General features: G+C 34.0%; 1 long non-coding RNA gene and 1 pseudogene across 1 annotated transcript; one reads left to right on the plus strand and one right to left on the minus strand.

Moving 5' to 3' along the window:
- The first annotated feature begins 3,171 nt into the window (after positions 1-3,171).
- Positions 3,172-3,851, plus strand: LOC122311469. Its single transcript, XR_006242795.1, has 2 exons — positions 3,172-3,554; positions 3,716-3,851. It is a non-coding gene; the product is annotated as an uncharacterized LOC122311469 (long non-coding RNA).
- A 4,093-nt stretch (positions 3,852-7,944) lies between these two features.
- LOC122310425 lies at positions 7,945-9,371 on the minus strand (annotated as a pseudogene).
- Positions 9,372-9,735: the final 364 nt, after the last annotated feature.

Consider the following 9,735-nt stretch of genomic DNA (forward strand, 5'->3'; position numbering starts at 1 on the left):
AGCCTACTTTGTATGTAAAATCTCAAAACAGTAATGACTTGATTATAGTATCTCTTTATGTGGATGATCTGATTTTTACAGGAAGTAATGTTGGAATGATTGAAAAATTTAAAAGAGATATGATGGCAAGTTTTGAAATGAGTGACTTAGGAAATATGCATTATTTCCTAGGCATGGAAGTGAGTCAAGAGGCTAAAGGAATTTTCTGTTCTCAGAGGAGGTATACTGAAGATCTTTTAAGAAGATTCAACATGGCAGGTTGTAAATCAGTGGCTACTCCATTAATTCCTAATGAGAAATTGAAGAAGGATGATGGTGGAAAGAAAGTGGATGTATCGATCTATAGAAGTCTTGTGGGAAACTTGTTGTATCTGTGTAACACCATACCTGATATATTGTATGCCACTAGTTTACTTTCAAGATTCATGCAACGTCCTAGCCAAATTCATCTTGGAACAGCTAAGAGAGTTATAAGATACCTGCAGGGAACTATCAGCTTTGGTATTTGGTATAAGAAAACTTCAAATACAAAGCTCGTGGGATTTACAGATAGTGATTGGGCAAGTTCTTGTGATGATCTAAGAAGCACTTCAGGCTACTGTTTCAGTTTAGGATCTGCTATGTTTTCTTGGAGTTCAAAAAAGCAAGACAATGTGGCACAATCAACTGCTGAAGCCAAGTATGTGGCAGCTGCAAATTGTACAAACCAAGCCATTTGGTTGAGAAGAATACTTGAGGATATGGGGGAGAAATAGTTGGGATCTACTGAAATTTTTTGTGATAATAAATCAGCAATAGCAATTGCCAAAAATCCAGTCCAGCATTGTAGAACTAAACATATTGCAACCAAATATCATTTTTTACGTGAAGTTGAATCAAATGGTGAAATTGCTTTGAATTTTTGTAGATCTGAAGAGCAACTTGCTAATATATTTACAAAAGCACTCCCAAGAGACAAGTTTCAGTTTCTCAGGTCACAGCTTGGTGTAACTGGAAATGACATCAAGGAGGAGTATTAAAGATCAGTTAGTGTGATGTTTATTTCCTAAGAACTTTTCATTTATGTTTTACTATATTAAGCTTTTCTATTATTAGCTTGTGTTTGGAAGTTGTATCTCTGCTTTTAATGAAATTTGTGAGTCTTTATGTAAGCATATATATCAGACTAATGAGAAATGAAAGCGTAGAACAATCATAATTAATCTTCACGTTGGAGATTGAAGTTTCTTTCAAAATACTCTGTTTTTTTCTCTGTTTTGCCTCTTTGGTTAAAACTAATAGATTCTCGTTCTATTCTGATGAAGTAAACATGAGATTAGCAAAAGATCATCTATTATATGCTAAGCCTGCAAAATTGTTAAGAATTTGAGTAAAGAGTTGGTAATTGTATAGAAGATGATACCGTTGTGTTTGGGGAAGCATGGAATTTCTAACTCGGTATTAATATTTATTGATCTACATTTTCTGCAGGCTGGTGTGGACCAGTTTAAATAAAGGATATCGTCACCATTATATACAATCTGAGCTGGAATTGATCTAACACTATACATCTTTCTACAAGGTAGTGTGGGCAACTCATTGATGTCTGAATAATTATTCAAGGCATAAACTTGGTGGCTATATCTAGGGTCATTAAGACAAGACATCATAGGATAATCACTGTGTTCTTCTCCTTTAGAATGTGAACAATTGAAAAAGGAAAAGTCATAATGGTACTGATCTGTGAATTGGAAAGGTGAGGAAGATAAATTGAGTCACCGGATCCCTCTAGGAAAGCAAAGATCAGGATGATATACTTGAATTGCCTAAAATTTGTAGTCAATCTTTTCGACAAAAAGCTTGACTGAAATTGGCAGCTCGAGCACTGTATTGTTGGCCGTGGCGGTCCTTGAGTCATAAAGGAAATCGAATGGCTGGCCGTGGCTGCCACACTGCCATGAATCGGCACACTCATCATGTTGGCCTTGGCCGTGGTGTAAGATGAAAAGCATAAACAAGAAGAAATATGACTTTGCCATTCTTTTACGATCGAGCAAATGCTAAATTGTCTGATCTGGTTTTCCGACCTCTCTCGAAAGGAAAACAATCAAACTATCTTGGTGACACGACCAATTTATTGACGCAATAATCGTATAAAATAGAAAGATATGTGATGAGACGATTAATTAACAACATGTGCCGCGCGCAGGTGCTTGCACCCAACTAATTTAAACTAATAATTAGTAGCATCCTGCGACACGAGTACTACTTGCTAGTAATACTAAGTACAAAGTTTGATCCTTTTGTAAAAAATTGAATTCTATTAACAAACAGTTTTTTTTTTTTTTCCCTGAAGTTATGCATGAAATTGTATATGTATAACTTGTAAAGATCATTTCTCACTACTCAAATATTGTTTCTTCACAGCTGTGGAAGCTATGCGCTATGCTCTCTCTCTCTCTCTCTCTCTCTCTCAGAAATTAGAGTGAAGAGAGGTGTGCCCCTTTCTGCAGGACCTGTGGCCCTTATCGTTCTAGTTGTGCGCTAGCTCTTCATCAAACTTGCAGTGCCAAGGATACAAATCGGCACTGTGTTCCTTCTTCCTGCGGCAATATCCCCAACATTAGCTCTCCATTTGGATTGGAACACGATCCTCCAAACTGCAGCAACCCAAGGTATATCCTGTCATGTCAGGACAGCCAAACTGTGTTATACTTATTGTCCGTAGAACACTACGTACAGGAAATCAATTACACTTCCCAAACAATCCGAGTTGTAGACACAGGTATTCAGAAGGATAACAACTCCTACATCCCTTCTGAATATTTATGGAATTATACTCCATATTAAAGAGACTAAAGAATAAAACTGAGAAGAAAGGCAAGGAAAGTGCTTGACAGAATTTCACTGTTGATTGTTTTTCCTCTCATACATAATGCTCTGTTTCCATAGGTATTTATAATGCAAGTCTCGACAAATACAATTCTTAGATTAAATCCTCACTGTACAGCTCAGCTAGTTAGTTACACAAATATTCTTCCAGAGGTTTCCACAATATTCCATTAGCTCACATGCGCATTTCTATTACAGCAGGTCTGGTGCATGAGCCATCTTTTGCTGTTGTGCCATTCACTGCATCCTTTGGTGTATCGGCCAGAGTAGCGTCCTTAATACATATTATAGAAAGTGGGGAATCAGAGAAACCATGGTTTTGTTGAACTGTGAAAAGCGAGTGAATTCCCCAGGGTATCTGAACACATCTACTTGCTTTGGCAATAGATCGTATGCTTCCAACTCATCTTCATCCCAACCTGAGGTCGGGTTTAGATGTGTGATATATAGCCAGATGAACACAGGGGATGTGGAGGACTTGTGCCAAGTAGAGCATATATTCCAGACATCGTGGTCAGTCCGCAATCTGGTACTAGAAGACCCAAGTAGTATTTCCTGCACAGACTTACACAACCTATTGCTATACGGTTTTGAGCTTTCTTGGATGACCCCTACAGATTGTGGAAAGTGCGGCATCTTCGAGTTCAGCGAACAACGTCGCTTTTGCTGAAAAAGCCATACGGGTGAGTAAACAGTGCAGGTCCAATTTCTTATCAAGTAAACGATGAATGCTACTTTTACGAAATTTCTTTATGCATGTATACCCCATAATCCCCCACCTTCTTATAATATATAGGAATGTCTCCAACCGCTAACATTATTTATCTTTTGTTTGTCAAACCAGGAATCCTTGGAATACCATTTTGGGTTTACAATGGTGAGGTAAATTTTTATCTCAAAATTGATCACAATGAAAAGCTTGATATATATCTTTAATTTATGAATATATCTTTTTAATTAATATATCAACATTTCATATTCCTTATCCTCCTATGCCTATAAAATGGTGTATTAAGGATTATTTGTACAACTTACAAGAAATTTAAAGTGAATGATATTCAGTTCATGATACCCCAAAATTGTGGTATGCCCTGACAAATTACCGATTCTCTAATTCTACGTTGCACAAATGTATAAGTCTTGATAGTTGGTTAACACAAAATTTTAAAGGCTTTGATATAGGAATTATAGTTTTCTGTTAAGATCTATTCTACCGAGGTCTACAAACAAATCAATTTTTAAGTTTAGCTCTAATTATAGTTTTTGTTACTTTTAATTACATAATTTAATAGTTCAAACTCTACTGAAATATAGGGAAATCTCTCTCTCTCTCTCTCTCTCTCTCTCTCTCACACACACACACACACACACATATCTATATATATCCTTGATGCCTGAAAAATCATTTTTATAAATATCAATTTCTAAAAGATGAGAGAGCTCTTTGTATACACCTAGTAAAAATTGAACAAACTAAAACCTTGTCCTTTTATTTTTCGAGATATTTATTTCAAACATTTATTTTGAGATTTTAGTTTGGGCAAGTTTGACATGTGAGTTATGATCATTGTTGTACTCTAGCAATTTATGAAGGCCCATCACATATCAATATGTCTAAAGGCCTAGAGAGTAAGCTCATCCCTAAAAGAGTGTGAAAAACGTCAAAAAGCCTGATGCCCCTCTCTCTCTCTCTCTCTCAATTAAAGCCCACCCCCAATACATGGGCTTCACTACTCATTAAAGAAAAAAATTGATGGGCTTGGTTACTTAACACATTCCTAGCAAAATTACTAAATTACGCATATTTATTAGTTGTTGTTATCTCTTTCAATTATTTAAATGGGCTTGATTAATTATTTTAGAATTAAAAGTAGTTTTGATAGATGCCAACCTTAATTTTTAAATATATATATGTGTGTGTGTGTGGGTGCGGGTGTGTACACCATATTGAGCAAAGAATAATAAAAATAAATTATAAAAAATTCAAAAAATATGTATAAAATATTTGTTGTTCTCCATATCTCATCTTAAATATTTATTGTCTTTCATTATGCTCCCTAGCACCTCTCTTATTTTCTCTATTTTTTCCAACAAGGGAAAGTACAATTTTATTTTTTAAAAATGTATGATCGCTAACAAGAGATGAATTTACTTAAAACATAACTATTAGAAAGTAATATTTTGAAAATAAGATAAATGGAAAATGAAAAAAAAAGGGATGATTTTTGGAAATAAAGAAATGAGAATGTTTATATATATAACGTAGTCAAGAAATATCACGATTTACTATAATACCTAGGAAGAAGTAATATAATAATTATAAGAGGAATGTTAATGAATACAGTTATATATTTACTCACATGTTTTCAAAAAAAGTATGCTATAAATATTATTTTTCTAATTATAATGAGCTCCAAATACAATTAAACCACTTTCATCGAGAGTTTCAAATAATATCAAAGTCCAATCCAATTAAAAAGTACAAATTGTTTATAATAATTAATAGTGGTGCTACGTGATTTTAATACTACAATGCGTGTGAGGTCTGTTGGAATAACGTCGACGCTGTCGTATGAATATCAAAGGAGCTTTCGGCCAGGTAGTGGGAGACCATGGGGCTTGCTAGAGCTACCGCTGGGGCTCTCTCGCTAGGTTTAAAAATTTTTATTTTTTTTATTTTTACTTCATTTTTTAATACTTTTAAATATTTAAAAAAATAAAAAAAAATCACAATAATATTAAATAATTTTTTCTTAATAAAAAAGAAAACATACAAAAAAAAAAAAAAAAAAAATTGGGAGCGGTTGCTCCAACGGCCCAGCGGATCCCTAGCATTATCGGGGAGACAATATTATAGTGGTCGACCCCACCGTTCTATTGGAAGTTCATATCAACGTACGCAAAGGAGCTGTAACTCCAGGCAATGGGAGACAACCCGCGTCTTCTATGGGACGTTGATTATGCGGTCTACCACTTGCAATTATTACGTCTCAATTCTTTATAATAATTAATAGTGGTGCTACATGATTTAATAAATTAATATTGCAATGCGTGTAATGCGTGTGAGGTCTGTTGGAATAACGACAGTCATGTGAATATCAATGGAGCTTTCGGCCAGGGAGTGGGAGACAATATATGGTGGTCGACCCCCCCGTTCTATGGGACGTTCATATCAACGTATGTAAAGGAGCTTTAACTTCAGGTATTGGGAGATAGCCCACGTCTTCTATTGGACTTGCGGTCTACCACTTGCAATTATTATATCTAGCTGATTGAAGAAAAAGGCTCCTCGAGGACAACCTACCAGTATTCACGTGGATTGGGATATTATATAAATCAAAATGAAGAAGTCATGATCAGGTCAATGGTCAAGTCGTGCATTGACTTAACAGATCGTGAGCGTGAAGAACATGCCAATGACTAGAAAAATCAGCAGCAGCGATGAGCATGTTTTCTACGAATCATCGATATCTTACTTAGAAAAATATTAAAAATTTGTAAGGTTGTGTGAACAAATTGAATTCGTATGCAGTTAGACTTCATCAAGTCGTCGAAAATCAAACAATTAATTCCTTGAAGAAATTGAGTACTTAAAAAAATTAAACAATTAATTGGAAACGAGCTAGTTACTTGTAATGGCTTCTGTTCGGTTAAAATTAGTTTGAGATTCTTGTCATAACTATGTATAGTGAACTAGGCTTATTCATTAAGTACGTGGCATGAATAGTCAGAAGTTTGAATACTCACATAATGATATCTTATCTGTGGCCGTAAAAAAAAAAAACCGGTCGGACATTTTGAAAACCGATTCTCACATTTTGAAAACCGGTTTGAATGGAATGAGACCAGTTTCTTTATATATATAATTTAATATTATATATGAAATATTTGTTATATGAATTTTTATATTCTATTATAGGTGTAAATTGCTAATTAATATAAGCTAAAATTTTAATCTTATTATTTATGACTATTAATCTTATAACATAAAATTAATAAAATTTTCATCTTAAACATGAACATTAATATTAAGTTATTAATATAAACTTACTTTTGATATATATCAAGGATAAATACATTTTGGCAAAGAAAATGATATTCTCATCTAGACTTTGCACTGATTGTTTTTTTTTTTTTACTCAGTGATTAAAAAAGTATTTCTTAATCAATTTCTGTATTTTTTAAAATATTTAAGGAGTTTAAAAAAAAGGAATCTGGCTGTCTCAGTGGAGACTCTCAGTAGTCTCGGTGAGTGTAGCAGTATCCTTTGGAAAAATAAATATAATATATATTATCTTCTTGTAAATATATTTTTACACATTTGATTATATACACTCATAGAAAAAATTTATAACTTATGTAGACTATAGATAAATCCAATACTATACTAATGTGTATTAATTATTAAAAAATAAATAAGTAATGTACTTATACTATAATAAGTATATACGATAATATAAATAGACTAATATATAGTTTAATATATGTAAAGATCATATTATTATTAACATAGATAATACTTAAAACCGAAAAAAAAAGGATCGGACCAGACCGAAACCAGAAAAACTATAAGTTTCGGTCTCAATGATGAATCGATTTGACATCGGTTCTTTTTTTAAAAACTGATATACACAGGTTCGATTTAAAAAAAAAATGTCCAAAATTAAACTGAACTAGACCCGTTATACTATATGTTTGAATCATAATTTAAAATCTAACCTCATTAGGTTAATACTAATAACATAAGGTGAATCCATAACTTAGTATATAACAAACAACTAATTAAGAGCATTGAGTCACTACCCTTAATGATTAATGGGTCATGTACGTATATTGCGTTGCAACATACTATACCATACAAAATGGGAATCTTGATAGAAGAACATGTCTACCATGAGGGTACTGGTCAATACTAATTAGCCCCTTCCAAACTACTAGATTTTATCGGAAACAAATATGATCATTTCAAGTTCATAGAAAAGAAAGAACCTTGAATTCCTTTATGATTGCAAAATCAAAAGTAATAATGCTCAACTACGACAAGATTTCAAAACAAAATCTAAACAATTATACTTAATCTAATTCTGGGATAACCTCCAAATCTTGACCTAAATGCGTGGTAGGCTTCCGTGCTTGAACTTTTGTAGGGCCTGAGGCCGAGGCAAAAGGATTAGGAGGCATGATTAATTTATCTTCTTCTCCTTCCAACATTTGAACTACAAGTTTCATGGAAGGGCGATCCATTGGGTGCCATTGTATGCACCAGAGTCCGACAATTGCAAGTTTCTCTACAATTTTAGTATCTCCATCATCTTCAATAAAGACCCTTAGCTCTTCTTTTTGGTCTAAAAGATTATAAATCCATTTTGGAAAGTAGATCTTGCTAGTGCTTTCCACTGTGACATCAACATTTCTCTTCCCTCCAACAATTTCAAGTAGCAACATTCCAAAACTATAAACAGCTGCTTTATAAGACACATTTCCAAAGTTTCTAGAGAACACTTCGAGTGCAATATACCCCATGGTCCCTCTGCCCGTAGTCATAGATACTACACTTTGATCCTTGGAACACAATTTTGCAAGACCAAAATCAGAAATTTTTGGATTAAAGTTATCGTCAAGCAAAACATTGTGGGGTTTGATGTCAAAATGGAGGATTTGGTGGTCACATCCTTGGTGAAGATATTCAATTCCTTTCGCAACGCCGATGGCAATATCTTGCAATTTGTCCCATCCAAGAAAACGGTTCTTGACATTTGCTGAAAATATGAACTTCTCTAGTGAGTAATTTGATAAAAACTCATAAACTAGTGCTCGCCTAAATCCATCAGCACAAAATCCAACAAGGCGAACCACATTAACATGGTGAATTCTACCCATTATTCCCACTTCATTTATGAATTCTTCACCATTTTCCTTTAGAACTGTTGTTCAGGATCTTCACGGCAACATGAATTTGATTGGAAAGTCTTCCTTTGAATACTGTACCGTATGCTCCTTGGCCCAACTTCTCAGCAAACTGATTTGTAATCTTTTTAATATCAGCATACGAGTATCTTGTCGGCTTGAAATTTCTATAATCCTCCAAGAACTTTTCAATCCTCGCCATATATTCTTTTTCTACCATATCATTCATATAGAGACATTGGAGAGCAAAGACTACCAACAGTACAAGAAATGAACCTAAGACGGCACCTGCATATTGAACAATCGCGAGTGATCAAGAAGTCTGATATATATCCCATGGTCTTGCCCGATGATGAAAATGTCATATAGCCATGGGACAACTTACCAGCAGTGACAACTAGTTTTGTTGATGTACCTGCGAAATGGTTTAACATATCAGATTCTCATCATGCTTATGATCATTACAAAACAGAGAGAATATTTTTTTTTTCTCGTGAAAGTAAGGTGTTAATGTTGTTTATTAATATTGAGTGAAGTGGTGATTTCACATGATTAATCATGATAAAACCCTTCAATATATGTGTATATATATTATATATATTTAATTTCATATTTCTTTGGTGCAAAATTAAAATTTCGTTAATGCAGAAAATTCAACTCGGCAGTTTGCAGAAGAGCCTTTGTAAGCTAGGCATTAATAAAAGTGTGAATAAATTGAGTGCAGAGGTGGAAATTAGATAGAATAGAATATATACCTTTCACTTCATCTGGTGGCTCATCGTTGGATACCAAATAAGGTGGAATCGATCTAACGTTATAAATCTTTATACAAGGGGGTAAGGGAAAGCGGGTGATGGAATCTTCAGTCCGGTTTTAGAAAAAAGAAAAATCAGAACCGGATCAATTTTGACCGATTTAAAGAAAAATAAAACCGGTACCAGATAGAATCAAACTAGA

The sequence above is a fragment of the Carya illinoinensis genome, chromosome 5 (genome assembly GCF_018687715.1).
Source record: "Carya illinoinensis cultivar Pawnee chromosome 5, C.illinoinensisPawnee_v1, whole genome shotgun sequence".
Classification (NCBI taxonomy): Eukaryota; Viridiplantae; Streptophyta; class Magnoliopsida; order Fagales; family Juglandaceae; genus Carya; species Carya illinoinensis.